General features: G+C 44.4%; 1 protein-coding gene and 1 pseudogene across 2 annotated transcripts in view; one reads left to right on the top strand and one right to left on the bottom strand.

The window, feature by feature from the left end:
• Positions 1-21,163, bottom strand: part of SMURF2 (SMAD specific E3 ubiquitin protein ligase 2) — a 1,185,768-nt gene that overhangs the window by 623,612 nt on the left and 540,993 nt on the right. The gene's annotated exons all lie outside the window — the stretch shown is intronic.
• LOC144770090 (heterogeneous nuclear ribonucleoprotein L pseudogene) lies at positions 7,890-9,732 on the top strand (annotated as a pseudogene).

Here is a 21,163-nt window from a genome sequence, read left to right as displayed (position 1 = left end):
CCTGCAGTACGCTGGCGGGTTACTGGGAGACGGTGATGTCCTGCCTGAATGCTGTCACGGACCGGCAGATGGATCCTGAAAAGGGCACCTGCCTATTATTGTGGTTCCCTCACACCCCCCGTACTCGAGTTACCAGTAAATTTTATGACTTGGGTTTGATATTAGCCAAACGAGAGATCACCATGCACTGGAAATCTAGCCAAGGACCCAGCTACTTGCGTTGGAAGACCACTTTGGAGCGCTGGGCGAAGGCGGAGAGTGCCTTGCGGCTGCGACAGGCCAGGAGCCTGGATAATGACAGGGCATTAGAGGTGGCTAGGGCGTGGGAGGCCCTAGTTGTGGCGCTCCAGCAGCCAGAGGATGACTTGAGCGAGGACGAGAGGGGAACATCAGGATAGGGACAAGGCGTTAAGGGACACCCCACACCCAACGAAGCACACACACTACTTACAAATAAAGATAGCAGATCTGAGAGTTCTGGTTCCCCATCGATAAGCGTTACTTACCTTTTACTACGGTTCCTGTCAAGGAAGTGAATAGGCTAACACTTAACTGATTGAGAGAGAGGAGTATGGCACACTGACTACGAGGGTGGGATAAAGGGTGGGACAGCTCAGCTGAGGGATTGTTCTATATAAAAGGTGTCTTGTTGGAACTGTAATGTTATCCTGACCTATCGGCTAATGCCGTGATTGCTTCTCCTTGTAGTGTACTTTTTGAACTTGACTACCAATAAAAATCGTTTTTACAAAAAAAAAATCAGTGAACCAATGTGGTAAACAAAGCTGTTAATTTCCCCAGGTTCTCTAAAACTGTGGGAGTTCCTTGTTTTCATAATATAGGTTATAGGCAGTTGCTCAAATGCAAGGGATATCATCTTTCAGGTGATTTCTTTCCCACCTATATAGAGTTATAGGTTTTCTGTGAGTTTGGTTTTCTTTTTGTCTAATTCTTTGTTATAGTCCTTGTTATTCACAAATTTATTGTAACATGTCCAACAGCAATACTCCTACTTACACAGAGGAGTATATCGCCAAGTTTATCAGTGGGCTGTCCCTGTTCCACACGTCCACACCAATAGATAGATCCACTTATGCGATACGTGGAAAACTCTCTACTCTTGAAGGCTTTTTTTAAAAAAGTATATTCGCACAGAACGTTACACACACGCTTACCGAAATTTTAAAGGCAGTTATAATCCTAATAGGCCTGCACGTTTGCAACCCCCCTGCTATCTTTAATCAACACAAAATAATTTTGGGGATAATCAAGTTTATTGATATTTAAGTGAGAACAAACATTCACAGAGACAGCAAAATCAAACACAGTATATCGGAGACCATTAACAATAAAGGTGATGACATAGACCTGAGCACCGGGCCCTAAAGAAGGCCCCTGTAGGAGTCCTTTCAAACATTTCAGGGCAACTCCGGGCCTCAACCTCATGGGTCGCGCACCAATCCTCCCACCATTTCAGGACAGGAGGAGGTTTGGCCTGAGACCAGGCCGCCGCAATGTCTCGATTTGCCACCGCAACTGCGTTTCCAAGGAAACGTTTATCGGCCTGAGAGCCATCCAATCCATCAAACACTCCCAGGAGGCGACGTACTGGGTCATCAGGAGCCGCCCAACCCAAGGTCTGTGTAAGTTCTACACCCGCCCAGAATGATGCACGGGAAGGGCACTGCCAGACCACATGATAAAAATCAGCTGGAGCGTGTTCACAGCGCCCACAGGTCGGGGAGGGGCGCAATCGAGCTCTGTACAGACGTGCAGGAGTAAGATACGGCGTATGTAGATAGTAGAGTTGGATTAGGCGTAGTTTGGAGGAGGTCGTCAATGTTTTGAGAGTCATTAGAGCGTCCCGCCAGCCTGCATCCTCCAGGGGACCAAGCCAACCCTCCCAGCAAGCGTGCAGCGAGTCCAGGGTCGCGGGGCCATTGCTGACAAGGGAGCGATACATCCGTGACACCCCACCTCTACCTAAATTCCCCATCATAACCTGGGCCTCGAGGGGACTGAATTCGGGAAGGGAGGTGGCTGACTGAATGTGCACTGTGAGGGCGTGACTAAGCTGCAGATATTTGAAAAACTGGGAGGCATGAAGGCAGTAGCGCTGCTGCAAATCCAAAAAAGCCCTGATATGATCCCCAACCCAGATGTAACCAAGGAGCGAAATCCCAATTTGGTCCCACTGACGAAAGTCTTGGGAGAGTCGAAGTCTCACCCAACACACACCATGCCACAAGGGTGTGTGTTGGGTGCGCTTCCCATCCCATCCCATCCCATCTTGTGTGGCGCAAGGCAGTGGGCCAAGCCAGTAAGACTGCCCTACTGCCCTAGTGACAGGGGGGAGGACTTGTGGTATGGGGGCCTGTACAAATAGGCCTTGAGCTTTGGAAAGTCCATAGACCGGAGTTCAACCAGGTACGCCGGGTCGGACCGGCCGCCAGCAAACCAGTCATGAACAACAGTAAGTCTGGTGGCCAAATAATGCAGGAGGAGATTATTCACACCAATAGCACTGTCATAAGGGGGTATACAACAGTGAGCCAGGGCCATACGTGGCCTCCCACCCTTCCACAACAACCAGGTGAGCAGACCATCAATCTCGTGGAACCCACTTCCCGGGAAATTAAAGGTTATGTTTTGGAGAATACATAGAAAGTGGGTGAGAATAATCATTTTAAAGCGCACAGGGGATTGAGAGGAAGGGATTGCCAGCGTCTGAGGTCGGCCTTGGCCTTGGTAACCAGGGTTGTAAGGTTGAGGGCCCACTCAAGCTCCGGGAGCAAGGTCACCCAAACTCCTAAGTATCTGAATCACTGTCTGCGCAAGGCAATGGTTGTCTGCCAGTCAAAACAGGCCCGTGATGGGTGGAGGGGAACCAGGGTAGATTTTGTCAGGTTGAGCCGCAGGCCGGAGACTCGCTCAAAGGCATGGAGGACTTCCAAGCAACGTGGGCCAGAATCCTCGGGTCCGCCAGGAAAAGGAGGACATCGTCCGCGTACAGGGCGACGTTGTCTATGTGGTAAGGGTCCCAATTCCATCCACGATGCTGGGATTATTGCGTACGAGGCAAGCCATGGGCTCCATCGCCAGAGCAAATGTAAATGTAGTAAATGTAGTATACTTGTAAAGCGCACAGCTGCCCCAGCAACGGGGCGTCCCGGCGCTGTATAACTCTGGGGAACCCGTCCTGGCTTTCCCTGTGGGATGGTCCCTTGCTGGGAGTCCCCAAGGTGGAGCCAGGCATCCCCGGAATTGGTGGGCCGTTGTGGAGATTAGGCAAGCTAATGCCCAGAGTTGCTGAGTGGAACCCCTGATTAGAGTAAGCACCGAAGCGAGAATTATCGAGTCCGCTGACCAAGGTCGACGACCCTGCCGCGTCGGGAATTGAACCCTGGTCCCGGGCTGACTTCTGCTCTCAGGCCTGCTGCCTCTAACCAGTGAGCCACACTAATCCAGATTCAAGCACCAGCAACTAGTTACCTTCTCAGCTTCTTAAGCAGAGTCAGACAACTATGACCCTGGGGAAAAATCCAATACACAAGCCCCAATTTTGTTTAGGAGGTGGCCAACAAGCGTACAGGGTAGAAGCAGGGGAGAGGCAGGAGCAATTACAATTTCCCACCACGGGAACAACAAACTAGATGCAAATTACACCAATGGGGACCCCAATACTAGATCTCTAAAATACTGTTCCCGGGGTTCCACGGAATGAAATCTCCATTTTCAACTTGTCTAGGCACGTTATCTCCCATTGAAATCTCCCTCCTCAGTAGAGGGCTTTCCTTTGCCATCACTGAGAAACAAAACCTGTTCACATTACATACTGCAATTCTTCAATTTTGCTGACAAATGTGACTTAAACTTTTCCTTCTGAGCAAAGAAGATACCCCTAACACAGATGCCACAGGTCTCTATCCTAAATCTTCATTCCAACCACCTACAGGGTCTATGCCCCCAGAGATCTTGACTTTAGAAAAAATTGTACTCAAAGACATTGAAAACCTCAGAAGAAGGTTTAATTTCACACACTTTAATATCAGCGTCGATGAAAAGAAGCTCCTATGGGATCTCAAGTCAATGACAACATAGTAATTAAACCTTATGACAACGGGGCAGTATAGTTATCCAAGATAAAACTGCTTATTTTCTTCCAATTCAGTAATGAACATCGCTACGAGCCCCTTACCCATAACACTTTACCTGAGATACAGAGCACAATTCAGACAATCACCAAAAAAGCAGAACAGGAGGGCTTTTTCAGCCATAATGAACCCCCATACACTATTTCTGTACATACTGCCCAAAATCACAGAAACCTTGAATCATCTCCAGGAAAACAAATATTATCAGGTTTTTTGTTTTTTTTACAACCAGATTTTATTGGTTTTCGACGGCACCATCTACATTCATAAGCGTTGTTCATCTTCAATCAAATTCACAAGACACACGGTCATCATTTCCTGGTACATTTGTGCAGAACTTACCCCCAACATAACTATCTCCCCTCCCTCCTTGAGTTGCGCCTCGGTTGATACAATCTAATCATCGAGTAGTATTGGGTTCTTGTGTGCAAAGCGCCGGTTCTGGCTTATTACTGCGCCGGTCGCCCCTGTTCTCGGTGTCCTTGTCTGTCATTTCCTTCTGGACCCACTGTTGGTGGGGAGCCCGCTCTACTATTATCTTACCTCTCTATCTTACCTATTCCTCGGCCAGTTCCCTAAGCAGCAATATGCCTTCCACTGCCGCCCATTTCTCTAGCTTCCTCCTCCAGGAAACAATCTTAGGCCCTCTCGGTGCCTTCTAATTTCTGGCTTTCTCCTTTTTGGCCAGGACAAAAGCCAACTCCTGACACTTTCCGGTCGTTTTATATTTGGCCATGTTAGGAAGCCATCCTAGTAGGAAATGCTCAGTGCTGTGTGGGAGCTCATGGTCTATGAGGTCCTTTATCACTTGTCTAATCTCTTCCCAGAAGGCTTGCAGTGTGGGACAGCTCCAGAACATGTGGATGATATATGCTTCTCTCTCTCTGCACCTTGGGCACACTGCTGTGTCTATCCCGAAGTATCTTCTAATGTGGGGCGGGGTTAGGTACGCTCTGTGCAATATGTAGAAATTGATCAGTTTGAATTGTGCATTCCTAGATACTTTTGGGTCCGCTCTAGGATCCTGTCCCATTCCGCCTCTGGGATCTGTCTCACCAAATCCTCTTCCCACTGTAATCGCAAGCGCTCTAGTGGCTTCTGCATGTCCTGTCTCATTACCTTGTACAGGCAGAAAACGGTCTTGATTCTTCCCGCTGACAGTACTACATACCGACATCTCGCTAGTGCCCGCGGTTCTGTACCTCCCCGCTCACCCCACCCCCCTCAGTGTTGCCTAATACTTCTGGTGAGGGCCCCGTGTCTAAGGAAGTGACCTCCGGGAAATCGTATGCTGCCTGTAGTTCTTCAAACGGGAGTATCGTGGAGTCTTGGTATAAGTTGCCCATCAATTTCAGTCCTGCCTCTACCCTGTCTCCTAACCCCGCCCCTTGTGGCAACCATCGCAGCCTTGTGATCGGTATCTCTGGAGAGTAGGGGATCCTGACCCCCACCTGTCTCAAGTATCTAGCCCAGCACCACACCACCACCCTGGTTTCCGTGGTGTCATCGGACACGCTTCATCAGGCCCGTAGGAGGATCTGTGCTAAGGTTGTGACACCCGGTGCAGTTGGGTACTCTTCCCGTTCTGGGTCACGGCCTGCAGCCATCCATTGAATCAGCCAGTACAAATGGGCAGCAATATAACCACCCTCAAAATCTGGGACCGCTAGCCCTCCTGCCGCCGGACGCTGCGCCCTGCTCCCCAAATAAATGACGTGATCAGCGAGTCAAGATCTTTGAACATTGCTCTCGGGATCCACAACGGCAGAGCCCTGAAGTAGTACAGGAAGTGCGGGAGCGCCACCATCTTCAGGACTGCCACCCGTCCTGCCACTGACTATGGCAGCGTACCCCAGAATGCCATCGCAAGACCAATATTATCAGGTTGCAGCTTAATTATGAAACCCTTGGTAGATACATTGATGTATTTAATTAAATACCTTGTACTATGTAATGTAAGCACACATTTATATAGCGCTACTATCGCTCCATGGAGCATCTTGGCGCTCAACACCCAACCCCGCTGGAAAAGGTTGGTGGACAGAAGGCAATTTCAACGCATTACAAGCTTTACACTAGTGCTCTACAAGCCACATCGGAGAGTGAGAAGATCCATGTCTTCAGAGACTTCCTGAATTCGCTCTCCTTGACTATACACCGAAGCTGCGCTGGCAGTTTATTCCAAGCTCTTGAGCCTAGTACAAAAAGAGATTTCCCCCCTTTGGTAGCCAATCTGAATCTGGGAGTCACCAAAAGATTTTGATTGACAGATCTCAAACAGCGTGCTGGCACGTAGCGTTTAAAGCCATTCAACAGATATCTCGGACCTTGTAGCTGAAAGGCTCTAAAGGTGATAACAAGGACCTTAAATAAGACACGCTTGTGGATGGGCAGCCAGTGTAAGATCTTAAGCGCCGCCGAGGCAGATGACTTTCTCGGCCAGCGAAGTACCAGGCGAGCAGCAGCATGCTGGACCATCTGCAGCCTGTTCAGCACTACTTTGTTGGTACCTGCATAAAGACTATTGCAGTAGTCCAGTCTGGATGTTATCAATGCTACTGCTACCGTCTTCCTGGCTGCCAGAGGAAGAAGATCAAAAAACTTCCTCAATGATTTAATAATCTGGAAACATGAGCTAGCCACGCCTACCGCTTGCTGCTTGAATGAGAGTTGGTCATCAAATTTAATACCCAGGTTTCGCGCAGAGGAAATAGTATTAGGAGGAGCTTCTGCATCCTCAGGCCACCATTGTTTAGGGGAAAACAGATTTTGGGATCCAAAGGGCAATATTTCTGTCTTCCCTGAGTTACATTTCAGGTGATTGTTATTCATCCACTCAAATGTAGCCGTAAGACAGTCCATCAGGTTTTCCTCAGCCCCAGGCAGCTCCCTATCCAATACCAGGATCAGCTGCGTATCGTCAGCGTACGATATAACTTCAATCTGGTAGGATGCAATCAGCTCAATCAAGGGAACCATGTAGAGATTAAAAAGTACAGGGCTTAAACTAGCGCCCTGTGGGACCCCTGAGCTGATGACCTTTTCTTCAGATTTATAGTCACCTAGTACTATTATCTGACGTCTCTGGGAGAGGAAATTAGTAAGCCATGCCAGCACCATTCCTCCTATACCTGCGTTATCCAAACGGTCAATCAAGATGGAGTGTGAGACCGTATCGAAGGCCGCCGATAGATCGAGCAAAATCAAGACGGCCTTCTTCCCTTGATCCAATGCCATTCGTAAAGTCTCCGCTGTAAACAAAAGAGCAGATTCAGTCGAATGTTTGGACCGAAACCCTGATTGATTGGAGTGCAGGATATTATTCTCCTCCAAAAAGCTTGTGAGTTGGTAATTAACGAATTTCTCCATTAATTTAAACACCGCAGGGAGTAGGGAGATAGGACGCAGGTTGGACAGAGTAGTTGGATCTGGCAGGGCTTTTTTCTGTAGTGGCATAACCGCTGCACACTTCCAATCACCTGGAATTACTGCTGTAGCCAATGAGGAGTTGATGATACTATTGATAATTGGGTTTATCTCCTCAACCAAGGTCCGCAGGACTATGGGCGGGCAGGGATCAAATGGAGATCCAGATTTTATGGCTAAAATAGCCTGATGTGAATCCTCCAGGGAGATGTGCGTAAATGAGTCAAAGCAAGATGTGTTAGTTGGCATGGCGCCTATCCTCATTGTACTAGCATTGTACTTCAAGTACTAGCTTGTACTTCGGCGCCGGGCAGCGGACGGACAACATGGCAGCTCAAGGAGGACGATATTATGGCAATGATAGTGGTCGCGCGTCTAAAAGGCAGAAGATGGATGGCAGCGATTCCAGTGGGAATCCTGCTGATGGGGAAGGTAACTATGAAGACCCACACAAGACTGCGGCTTCCCCCGTCGTACATGTCCGCGGCCTGATGGATGGTGTGGTTGAAGCAGACTTGGTGGAAGCGTTGCAGGAGTTTGGTCCCATCAGTTAAGTGGTAGTGACGCCTAAGAAAAGACAGGCCCTGGTGGAGTTCGAAGAGGTCATTGCTGCATGCAACGCTGTGAACTATGCTGCAGACAACCAGATCTATATCGCAGGGCATCCAGAATTTGTAAATTATTCGACAAGCCAGAAAGTTTCCCGCCCCGGAGATCCCAGTGATGATACAAGAGGTATCAACAACGTGCTTCTTCTAACCATCCTCAACCCGATCTATTCAATTACCACGGATGCTCTGTACACGATTTGTAACCCCTGTGGTCCTGTTCAGAGGATTGTCATCTTTAGGAAGAACGGTGTTCAGTCGATGGTGGAGTTCGACTGTTCAAAGTGCTCAAAGAGCGAAGGCATCTCTAAATGGGGCAGATATATACTCCGGCTGCTGCACTCTAAAGATCGAGTATGCCAAGCCAACACGGCTGAATGTGTTCAGGAACGACCAAGACACCGGGGATTACACGAATCCCAACCTGAATGGCCAAGGAGACACTGGCAATACACCCAACAAGCGCCAACGGCAGTCACCCTTGCTTGGTGATCATCAAGCAGAATATGGTAAAGCTGGACCTGGGCCAGTTATGGGCAGGCCTCATGGTGCCTATCATGGGCATTATGACGATGGATACGGTCCCCCGGCACCTCACTATGAAGGAAGACGAATGGGTCCCCCTCCTGCTTTTGGCCCCCCTTCTCGTCATGGACCACAGAGCTTTCAACCTCAGTACGGAGGGCATCCGCCCCCACTCCCCCCTCCGCAAGAGTTTGGCCCACATGCTGACAGTTCCGTTCTGATGGTTTATGGTCTGGAGCCTGCCAAGATGAACTGTGATCGAGTCTTCAATGTGTTCTGTCTATATGAAATGTGGAGAAGGTTAAAGTCATGAAGAGTAAACCTGGAGCTGCCATGGTAGAGATGTCCGACGGTTATGCTGTAAATCGTGCCCTCACCCACCTAAACAACAACTTCATGTTTGGACAGAAACTCAACGTTTGTGCTTCCAAGCAGCATAATATCATGCCGGGCCAGTCGTATGTACGCGAAGATGGTTCGTGCAGCTTTAAGGATTTCGGCGGCTCTCGAAATAACAGGTTTTCCACACCGGAACAAGTAGCAAAGAATAGGATACAGCACTCCAGCAGCATCCTTCATTTCTTCAATGCACCTCAGGAAGTGACAGCGGACAACTTCTACGAGATTTGTGAAGAGTTGGGTGTAAAGAAGTCAAGTTCAGTCAAGGTGTTCAGTGGAAAAAGTGCACGGAGTTCTTCAGGCTTGCTGGAATGGGATGAAAAGAATGACACTTTGGAAACGCTGAGCGTATTAAACCACTTTCAGATGAAAAACCCAAGTGGGCCATACCCAAACACCCTGAAACTCTGCTTTTCCACGGCTCAGCATGCATCTTAACAGCCTAGGCACAGCCACCCTGACATTGACCCTTTTGTGATTGTTATGTTTCCTCTTTTATAATATAAAGATTTAGTAGCCAGGTGTTAATCGTGCTCTTGTATGTTGAAGTAAAACTGTTTAAAAGCCTAATTTCTTAACTCTGTAAATTAGTTTTATTTGTGCTGCCAGTGTTTGCACCAAATTTAAGACCAAGTTTGTTTTATTGTAATGTGATGCTGAGTCTCAAATTCCATTTTTAACCAATGAGCCCTGCAAGGTTCTAAATCGGTCTCAACCATCAACCAGGCTGGCTTGGACACTGAAGACTGAATGTATGCCTTTTAGGAAACTACTAAGTTTAAAAAGCTGGTGTTAAACGATCTGATGTGACTTTGTTCCATCGCCATTTGTATGCCTTGATCTCAAATTCAGGGCAGGAGAGGGTAGATGTGGGGAAAAAGAATGGGATCATTGTTATAACTTTGAGGTAATGAGCAGTAGAAAGTGCCCGAAGCCATTCATGAAGCAAGTTGGGCCTTTTTCCTTCAGGGTAATTAAAGGTAAGGTTCCCTCATGCTTGCTTTCAGCATAAACTACAGAAGCAGGAGTAAGATTTGGCCTTTTAGGCAATAAGAATATCTCCCAAATCTGATCTTTCTGCGCCTCAAGATTAGTCGTCATCTGTGGTTGAGAATTTGGAACGCTGGGGTGGAGAGTCTCTAGTACACACATGCACTCCAGAGATCATGTGAAATCTACCTGACACCATAGTGCCATTTTCATGCTGAACCTTTGGAGTGTGTGGGTAGATTCACGACTGCTTAAAATTAAATTGGCAGATTAATAGTGTGTATGTGTAGGACAAAAGAATCATGGTTCTGTAAATGTAAAAGGCTTTAAAAGTGGAAACTAAAAATTAAGTTGATGTCCTTGGCTTGATTTGTGCTTTGGAGCAGCCTCGAGTACAGTGAACTATACTATGGTTAATTGGTGACCTCAAAGCACTGATGAATATATTAGGCTCAAAGTAGTCTGCTAGAGACTATCACCACTTTCTCTTAAAAATCTGTATTTTGAAAATATTGGTGACCAAGACACTTTAGCAAGGTGCAAACGGCCACTGTTGTGGCAAGGAGTAAGTTACTTGGCAGTTATATATTGGTTTACAAAAAAATATCTCGTCACTTATGTCTAACCTATTTTCTACAGTCTTTACTGAAATTCCAATACTTTGTGTGATATATCGTTCTGTTTCCAAGATTTCTTATCGGATTCTGTGTACTTTTGGCTAATTCAATTTTCTGCACCTAGTCTTCAATTATGTTTTCTATTTACTGGGCGAACAGAATACGTGCTTGTGCAAAGACCATCAATTCCAAGCTTAAAAAAACAGGTTTTCCTTTAAACTAAGGACCTGCTGGTCATGCGTTCTATTTTCAAGTGAAATGTTCACCTATAGCATGAGATTTTGGCGTTCACTACACAATTATCTTTTTCTTCAGGTGTCTGCTCTAGCATAACGTAATGTTTTCATTTACACTTTCAACATCCCCCCCCCTTCTAGATATTTCAACTGTTTGATCTAAAATCTGGGTCTCCACTTGGCACTAAGGTGATGTGTTTCCCTGAGCATCTACTATTCGTGTTGGTGTCCTAACTGGACACACCCCTCCCACCTTTGAACTAATCCTCCTAAAACATGCTAAAATGAATAACAAAACGTATTAATAGCAGGGTCAAGAGCTGGAATAAGGCTCCCAAAATTAAGGATGATAATGATAAAAACCACATACTAAGCCAGTTATTGGCTGCACCTCCATCTACTATTTTCCTGGCCCTAGTCCTCACCCTGTTTACCTACGAATTTTCCCGCGTAATTTGAGGGCTAACTATTCTGTTTGATGCCCGATGGAGCTACCTGGTTTAGCTTTAGGGGACAGAAATGGAATAACAAAACTTACAAGTTGGACAAAAAATGAATTTTGTTGACACGAACGACGATCATTTGGTGTTTTCAGAGAACCAAACGACAGGAATGTTGTTGTCGTTTTTATTATCACCATGGATGATGGGAAACGTAGTCTTTATGCAAGAAAAATACTGCTTACGGTTTAACTGGCGGGAAATGCAAATTATGCGGACCAATGGGGGAGAAGTAGAGGTGTTTAAATAGGGTGAGTGAGGAGGGAGGGCGTATTCCTCAGTCAGTTAAGAAATTAAGTTGGACGTCTCGTAACGGCAGTGGCAGGTATGAAATGCGTCGGCAATGAAATAGCAAGATTGATATCTTTCGCGGTATGAGATAGTTGTAAGATTTGATGAGCGAGACCAAATGAGCGTGCGGATGTGGGTTTGAAGTTTTGTGATGCAACCATGGGAAGGAATGGGGTTGAAAGACTTGAGAGTTAGATAATGTGTGTATGGATGCGAGATAATATAGGAGGGAGGAGAGGAGTTGGACAATACATGTGAATGATGTTAGTTAGGTTGTGAGTGCGGATGTGAGGGAATAGATATGGGTCAAGAGGGAGAGATGTACTTGCGTGGAATAAACAGGTGAATAGTGTTGCATGGAAGTTAGGTTGATAAGGAGGAAGTAATTACAACACAAGACCTAGACCAACTAGGCATAAACACTTTAATATATTTCTGGTGAACCATCAACTGCAAACCTTTTTGCACAATACTCCTCACTTTTAAATATTGAGGTAGGAGGTAACACCAAACTATGCCTTCAAGTAAAATAGTTGCCCAAACCCTTGAAAAAACAAACAGTTGTGAGACAACAGATAACACACACTAAAGTGCCCAAATAAGGAGAATGAAGTTAGAAAAAAGTTAGAAAAAAGTGTGTGTGAGCGAGAAGGCACCTCACGGGCGAACACCAACGGGAACCTGGCAGGTACTCACCAGGACTGCCCTGATCTCATCATCGGTGCCTTCAAGCTCCAAAGAAAAATGTGTGTCCACATAACAAACAAACAAAGACAGTGTTGTGAAGAAATGCAGTAGTGAGACTGGACAAAATGCCACAAACGTGAGCACAAACAAATACGTAAAAACCACCAGCAACACGAGACTTATCTTTATTCTGTTTCTTGCGTGTCGTTCGTGGAGTATAAAAAATGGATATGGCTAATCCCTATCTAGCCATATTCCACTTGCCAACATGTTTCATTGCCCCTTATATTTCGGGCAATTTCTTCAGGGCGTCACCAAATTTTTGAGCCACTGCATAAGGACACGTTGTGTTCACAACTGAAAAACATAAAAGTAAAAACGCACACAATTGGTTTGTCATCCTGTTTGCAAGCCGAAGCCCACATGTGAAAGATTTCACACATAAAGTCTGCCACCAATCATGTACACCATCCAGCTATTTACCATCAAGCGACCACCTGAGCTCATACCGGTCGCAGGGTCCAGACCAGAATTGGTTTGAAATGACTTCAGCTGTAAGTCACTCTTCTTCCCACAAACTTTTGCTACAGAAAACACAAAACATATAGAGCAATGTATGATTTCTAATCTCTATATATCATTGGAAGTATGTACAGGTGCTGTCTAATTTCTATATGTGCCTTTCAAAACTAAATCCATATTAGACGACAAGTCAGTGTTCAAAGTTTCAAAAACGCCCCAAAATCACATAGTCGATATCCACATGTCCATATCAGTCTGCTAGAACGGACAGGGGAAACAAGTCAATGCCATCAGCAACCTAAGGCGACTTGCACAAGGAAACGTCATACCTTCACACGATCGATACCCACATGTCCCTGTCACTCTGTTAGAACGGAATGGGGATCTAAGTCAATGTCATCAGGGAGCTCGAACTAGAGCGAGTGTTTATAATTTCTCCAAGATGCAAATGGCAATTAGTGTCTGGGTGTCCATCCCCATATATATTTAGGTGCCGTCTATTCACCCACCCAGTCAAAAACACTCCTGAGACAATTCTCCAGTGTCGAGGTTACTTAATGAAGCTCAGCAGAACCTATGTTAATTGGGCCCGGATGTTTGTTGCTCACTTACCGGTGATGTGCGGGGGAGCTGCGTTCTCTCAGCACTCGCCAACACCGGTAGCTTCTAAATCCCCCTTCAAATAGTCTCGGACTTGTAAACACTTGCGTACTGTCGCGTGTGTATGGGTCCGCCATCTTTGAGCAGTATCCGACCCACGTAGGACCTAAGATACGTGAAGTATCACGTGACAACGGGTCAACCATCTTAGGCTGGGTCAGAAACAATGTATTTCAAAGGAGCCTACGAGATCGTAAATTAATGACTGATTCCCATTAGGTTGACAAATACATGGACAGGTTTTTTGTTAAACTCATTAATTAGAGACCCGATTTTCGATTTTAATTCAGCTTATGAACCAAGCGGGCTTAATTATTAATGTGAAAGCATGGATAAAAATTCCTATGGTATATAAATTATGACCCCTTCATTCCAAAGTAGTATCTACACCTAATACAATATTTCAATGTGGGACCCGGATGTTAATTATCACTCCATTTTCGCAACAATTTTTTTAAAATGTGTTTTGAAGTAAAGGTAAACTTGAAAACACCTGGACTCTTAAATACAGGGCTTGTTTCCTCTCTTGCACCCTGCATGGAACACTCAACAAGCGGATAAGTTCAAGGCAAATCACAATTCAACAGCGGCTGCTTACTACGAAAGAAGCAAGATGGATCTACCGTGAAAAATGTGAGCAGACAGGTCTGAATGAACTTTTGGAATGGAACAAGGTGCACTAACTTTTATTTTTGAATTGTGATTTGCCTTGAACTTATCCGCTTGTTGAGTGTTCCATGCAGGGTGCAAGAGAGGAAACAAGCCCTGTATTTAAGAGTCCAGGTGTTTTCAAGTTTACCTTTACTTCAAAACACATTTTAAAAAAATTGTTGCGAAAATGGAGTGATAATTAACATCCGGGTCCCACATTGAAATATTGTATTAGGTGTAGATACTACTTTGGAATGAAGGGGTCATAATTTATATACCATAGGAATTTTTATCCATGCTTTCACATTAATAATTAAGCCCGCTTGGTTCATAAGCTGAATTAAAATCGAAAATCGGGTCTCTAATTAATGAGTTTTTTAACAAAAAACCTGTCCATGTATTTGTCAACCTAATGGGAATCAGTCATTAATTTACGATCTCGTAGGCTCCTTTGAAATACATTGTTTCTGACCCAGCCTAAGATGGTGGACCCGTTGTCACGTGATACTTCACGTATCTCAGGTCCTACGTGGGTCGGATACTGCTCAAAGATGGCGGACCCATACACACGCGACAGTACGCGAGTGTTTACAAGTCCGGGAGACTATTTGAAGTGGGATTTAGAAGCTACCGGTGTTGGCGAGTGCTGAGAGAACGCAGCTCCCCCGCACATCACCGGTAAGTGAGCAACAAACATCCGGGCCCAATTAACATAGGTTCTGCTGAGCTTCATTAAGTAACCTCGACACTGGAGAATTGTCTCAGGAGTGTTTTTGACTGGGTGGGTGAATAGACGGCACCTAAATATATATGGGGATGGACACCCAGACACTAATTGCCATTTGCATCTTGGAGAAATTATAAACACTCGCTCTAGTTCGAGCTCCCTGATGACATTGGCTTAGATCCCCATTCCGTTCTAACAGAGTGACAGGGACATGTGGGTATCTATCGTGTGAAGGTATGACGTTTCCTTGTGCAAGTCGCCTTAGGTTGCTGATGGCAATGACTTGTTTCCCCTGTCCGTTCTAGCAGACTGATATGGACATGTGGATATCGACTATGTGATTTTGGGGCGTTTTTGAAACTTTGAACACTGACTTGTCGTCTAATATGGATTTAGTTTTGAAAGGCACATATAGAAATTAGACAGCACCTGTACATACTTCCAATGATATATAGAGATTAGAAATCATACATTGCTCTATATGTTTTGTGTTTTCTGTAGCAAAAGTTTGTGGGAAGAAGAGTGACTTACAGCTGAAGTCATTTCAAACCAATTCTGGTCTGGACCCTGCGACCGGTATGAGCTCAGGTGGTCGCTTGATGGTAAATAGCTGGATGGTGTACATGATTGGTGGCAGACTTTATGTGTGAAATCTTTCACATGTGGGCTTCGGCTTGCAAACAGGATGACAAACCAATTGTGTGCGTTTTTACTTTTATGTTTTTCAGTTGTGAACACAACGTGTCCTTATGCAGTGGCTCAAAAATTTGGTGACGCCCTGAAGAAATTGCCCGAAATATAAGGGGCAATGAAACATGTCGGCAAGTGGAATATGGCTAGATAGGGATTAGCCATATCCATTTTTTATACTCCACGAACGACACGAAAGAAACAGAATAAAGATAAGTCTCGTGTTGCTGGTGGTTTTTACGTATTTGTTTGTGCTCACGTTTGTGGCATTTTGTCCAGTCTCACTACTGCATTTCTTCACAAACACTGTCTTTGTTTGTTTGTTATGTGGACACACATTTTTCTTTGGAGCTTGAAGGCACCGATGATGAGATCAGGGCAGTCCTGGTGAGTACCTGCCAGGTTCCCGTTGGTGTTCGCCCGTGAGGTGCCTTCTCGCTCACACACACTTTTTTCTAACTTTTTTCTAACTTCATTCTCCTTATTTGGGCACTTTAGTGTGTGTTATCTGTTGTCTCACAACTGTTGTTTGTTTTTTGCAAGGGTTTGGGCAACTATTTTACTTGAAGGCATAGTTTGGTGTTACCTCCTACCTCAATATTTAAAAGTGAGGAGTATTGTGCAAAAAGGTTTGCAGTTGATGGTTCACCAGAAATATATTAAAGTGTTTATGCCTAGTTGGTCTAGGTCTTGTGTTGTAATTACATAATTGAGTGGAGGGTGACCTATGACCGATGTCCCTCTAAGCTCCTTTTTTGTTTACTATGATAAGGAGGAAGTAACAGCAGGATCTAGCGGGTGAGTCTGCGAGTTGGAGATTCACCATGGGGCCGGGATATGCTATAGAACACAAGGCCGGGTGGGAACGTGAACGTAGGAGTTGGAGTACGTTAAGTCATATAGCAGTATGTGGGAGCAGTTAAACATGGGAACAGTCAATCAATCCCATTATCATTGTGCATAACTATGGCTATATATGAAATATGATAAGTTTGTCCAGAGACATGGTGTTACGAAATGTAACTGAATATTAATTTATTCGTTTGATGATGTTTTATGCACTAAATGGTAACAGCAGTTATTTTTGTTATTCCAGTGACCCCTGACTAAGGGCCCCAGAGGCCCGAAATGCTTTGGGTATTATAATAAACTACACTGTCTCTGACAAAATTGCTTTACTCGTGTTCTGTGCAAGAGGTCCGGATGGCCCAGCCCTAACATGTGAAATCTTAGAAATTGGCAAATCCACTCCGCGTGTGGGAAAGAAAGTTTGAAAAATTTGATGACAGTGTGTAGAAACTGGATTACAAAGCAATACATGGATTTATTTTGAACAGTTGGATTATTGCCCGCATTAGGCTAATCCAGTTGTGCGTTTGGCGGGGGCGATCGTGCGTCCCCATTTTGAGAGTTAGCTATAGCGGAGGCAGGTCAGGGATTCCCTCCTTGGACGTCACCTACCCAGTCGGTCTTTAGCCAGACTTCCTTTTGTCTCTCCTGTCGTCTCTTCCCGCTTCCTCCCTCTATTTATTATCTCTACTTCTCTTCTCTTTCAATGTCTTGAGACTGAACTTTTCTATCTGATGCCCGATGGAGCTACCTGGTTTAGCTATAGGGGAGTTGGGCCGTGGACTCCCTCCTTGGTCGTCACCTTACCCTGTCGGTCCTTAGACAGATCTCTTTTCGTCTCTCCATATTGTCTCTTCCCTTATCCTCCCTTTCTCACCTCCCCTGCCCCCTCCACTACCTCTCTCTCTCCTTTCTCCCCTCTCCTAATTGTATTGCCTATTCTTTTTTGGGGATTTATTGTGTAATTGTTGAACTTTTTCTGTTACATTATTGATTCTCATGTGAAGCGCTCTGATACCTCCGGGTCTAGCCAGAGCTATATAAAACTCTTTAAATAAAAAATAAATAAATAAATACCACCTACGTAAAGCCACTACATATTTCATCAACATGATCGAAATGGAGTATTTTGACTCTTCCGCAGAACTCCTAGTCACGCTTGATATATAATCTCTATATACAAATACACCACAAGAAAGGGCAATTGAGGTAATAAAAAAACCCATCTCAACTCAAGACCTACCCCTAACAGGTCCCCACGAACTTCATTATCTCTCTCTTGGAAATAGCTCTGATTAGGAACGATTTTCAGTTTGAAGGCAAGTTCTATAGAAAATGTAAGGGCACTTCCATGGATGCAGTTTTTGCCCCAAATTTCGCCATTCTCTTTGTGGATAACATGGAAACATTACATATTTTTCAGGTACACTGAGATTCTGCCATTTATTCATTTGAATTCCTGAGGAACTAAGTCCCTTGTCTTCATCCAAATCAGGTACACCTTTTAATAGTAGTCTTAAGCTCCTTCTGTAACGCGGTCCCAGGGTTCACAAAGGATATACATTTACCTTTCCTCTTGTTTTTTCCTTAAATGGCTATTTAACTGCCCCTGTGTTTTCTCTCCTAGTCGGAATGAACCTAAGCGAATGAGTAACTCTTTCATTTGCCCTCCAGGCACGTCTATACTACATAGTAACTATTAGACATGCTTGCAGGCCCCCTTTGGGATACAAACATCTGACCTGATTTTCTCTTTTTTTTTGTGTAGATACTAGGTGCTCACACACCTTGTCCTGATGATCTCAATTCCATAGCGATCAAATCGCCATAGACAATAGACATATCAACTCCTCTTATTATTTAAAAACAAGAGGAGTCACAACTTCTTGTTATTTTGAGTTGATGCAGGTTTTTACATTTGCACTTGTCACTGCACATTCCTTTCACTCAACTGTGAGCACTAGATTTTGACATACACTATCAAAGATGTTTAATAATATGTAATGAATACATTAATTGCATTTTAACTTCATCTAGTGGCTCGCTTCTAAGTTTACCCTGGTGCACTACGTGTTGTTTGGTCGTCAAATTAACCATAGACCATAAGTGAAGAGCTATTACTGGTCCAGTTGCACTGGTGCCCTGGAGTACGAGGGGTATCACAACACACAAACTATGGGGTATAGTTTTTTGGTCAATTTAGGTGTTTGTCTGACAAATTTACTCTTTAAGTCTCATGTGGATTATGAGCTACTTAAAAAGTATCCCATGATATGACATTAGTCCCAACCCATGCGCTCAAGCCCTGTCCCTCTGCTTCCCCAATGATTGCCATAACGTTTTGGGGGGCTCAATTTTAAAATATTTTGCTTTTTGGGAGGGAGGTGAGGTTTGAGTTTGAAGACTATACATATATTCAATCTTGTTGGTCTAAAATGAAAGTTTAATCCTCAAAATAATCAGTCTGTTAATCGTCAATAAGTGGAATTTATTTTGATATCAACTAAAGAAGTAAACGTCGCAAAGTTCATCAACCGAATGTTAAGTGGAAAAACTGCCAAAACAGCCCACACGCGTTTTGCAACACAGTCGCTTATTAAAGGCTGTCAGAAACAAAACAACTACTTCAGCAAAAAAATTAACATTTGAGACATGATTAAACAAAAAGATTAAATAGTCACAATAATACATCAATCAACTACACTGAATGCTATATGAATCTCGTTACATAAAGTAATACATTTAAAAAAAATGATATATGTTGTACTGACTATTCAGAAAAGGCACCACATAGTTATCCTGAAAGGTTTCCATATTTCACACATTTGTATGGAAACATTTCTAAGGAACATTTTTATTGATATGCCTTCCATACCGGACCTCTCCCAACAGATGGATACCAATTACAATCTACTCAAACCATGAATCAAACACTGTTAACTTTCCTTAATTCCATATAAATCAGTTACATAAAAACTTAAAAATCATGAGAATACATATGCCCAATATTATCCTGTGTCCAAATGTCTGTAAATCCTAGTCTAAGGGAGCTTCCTTTATATACAGATTTAAATGGAATCGCAAATTGAGTCATGATCTCTGTCAATAATCCTTCTTGTATTTACACTGATCTAATCCCTAAAACCACTCAAATTCTCCCATATCTTCCAATTGAAAACACCTCCATACTCATCAGAAAATATGAAATATATATTTATAAACATGCATTTTCATTGAAAAAAACAAGGGTTAAGCAACGTTATAGGGAGGTGAATATGTCAGTGACAACATAATGTTTTCAGCTAAAAGAAAAACGACACAAATTCACCAGTTCTAGTTAGCAGAGTTAACTATAACTTGTGCCACCACCATGCACTGCTTACGATCTCACGTTACATTACTCGTGACATGTTCTAGGACATCCTCTATGACATTACTGATCACTGAACAGAAGTCTGTTTCCAGTAGGCAGGAGCATGTTTAAATTCTCGCCGGCTGGGAGCAGACTTGCCTTCCCTGCCCGCAGCAGTGCAGGCAGGGAAGGCGTGTTTGCTCCCATTTGGTGTAAGATTTAAAAATGCACAGGAGGGGCCTTCCTCCCCATATTATCGCATTTAGGTTCAGGTTGTGGGTCCTAGTGGCCCACATAATGCTTGAGGAGGTCAGTTCCACTGATACCCCACTTCCCGATATTATTAAATGATTGGCAGACCACTATTTTGGTTTTCTATTTTTTTTTGCTGCGATCATGCATGGACTCCCGTGGGATCGTAGCAACAGTTGTATTTGCAGGAGTCGAACTCCTGCGGCAGCAAATTGGCCCAAGGAAAAAAATCTCCCCGGGCCAATGAGAAGGAGTAGTTTCTGTCCTGTAACTCCAGTTCTGTAGTAGGGGTATCTCTGTTATAGTCATAATCTAGAGAATAGTCCCGCCCATGTGCGTGGACCCCGGAGCAATCAAAAATAATCTCTTAAGGTGTCGAAAAATGCAGAACTGCACAGACACTTAAGAGAGAATTAAAGACAGATAATGCAGCCTATATCCACAGGCTACACTGTCCAGTACTTCAACTAGAAATTCCACCAAAAATCCACAAACAGCAAAGCCTGTCCAGATTTCCCTTGCATTAACAGCAAAAACCCTCTGGAATGATAGAGAGGAAGACATGGACAGACAAGCCCCATAGGCTGCCATTATGTGGCTCAGAACCGGATACTGTGCCTTTAAGAGAACTTTCCAGAACTTCACAGTATCCCAGAATGCACTGCAGGTCCCTTTTACTTTCAGTTCTTTTTGAAGGCGAAACACGCCAGACCTGTAGCATTCCTTACATGAATATCTCTCTTCACCAGGGAGGAGGGCGGGAGCTTATGACAATAACAGATACCCCTACTACAGAACTGGAGTTACAGGACAGAAACTACTCCTTCTGTAGTAGGGGATCTCTGTGTATAGTCATAATCTAGTGAATAGAATGGCAAGTCCATCCCCACACCAAAGCGGCGGTGGAGAAAAGAGAAATAATACCACTATTGTGCGAACAGATTTCGCAGCGAAGCCTGCCCAACCTGAGTGTCTGCCCTGGCATCAGTGTCCAGGCAGTAATGCTTAGCAAAGGTATGGACCGACT

This window comes from Lissotriton helveticus, chromosome 7 (assembly GCF_964261635.1).
Source record: "Lissotriton helveticus chromosome 7, aLisHel1.1, whole genome shotgun sequence".
Taxonomy (NCBI): Eukaryota; Metazoa; Chordata; class Amphibia; order Caudata; family Salamandridae; genus Lissotriton; species Lissotriton helveticus.
This window is presented reverse-complemented; position numbering and strand designations above follow the sequence as displayed.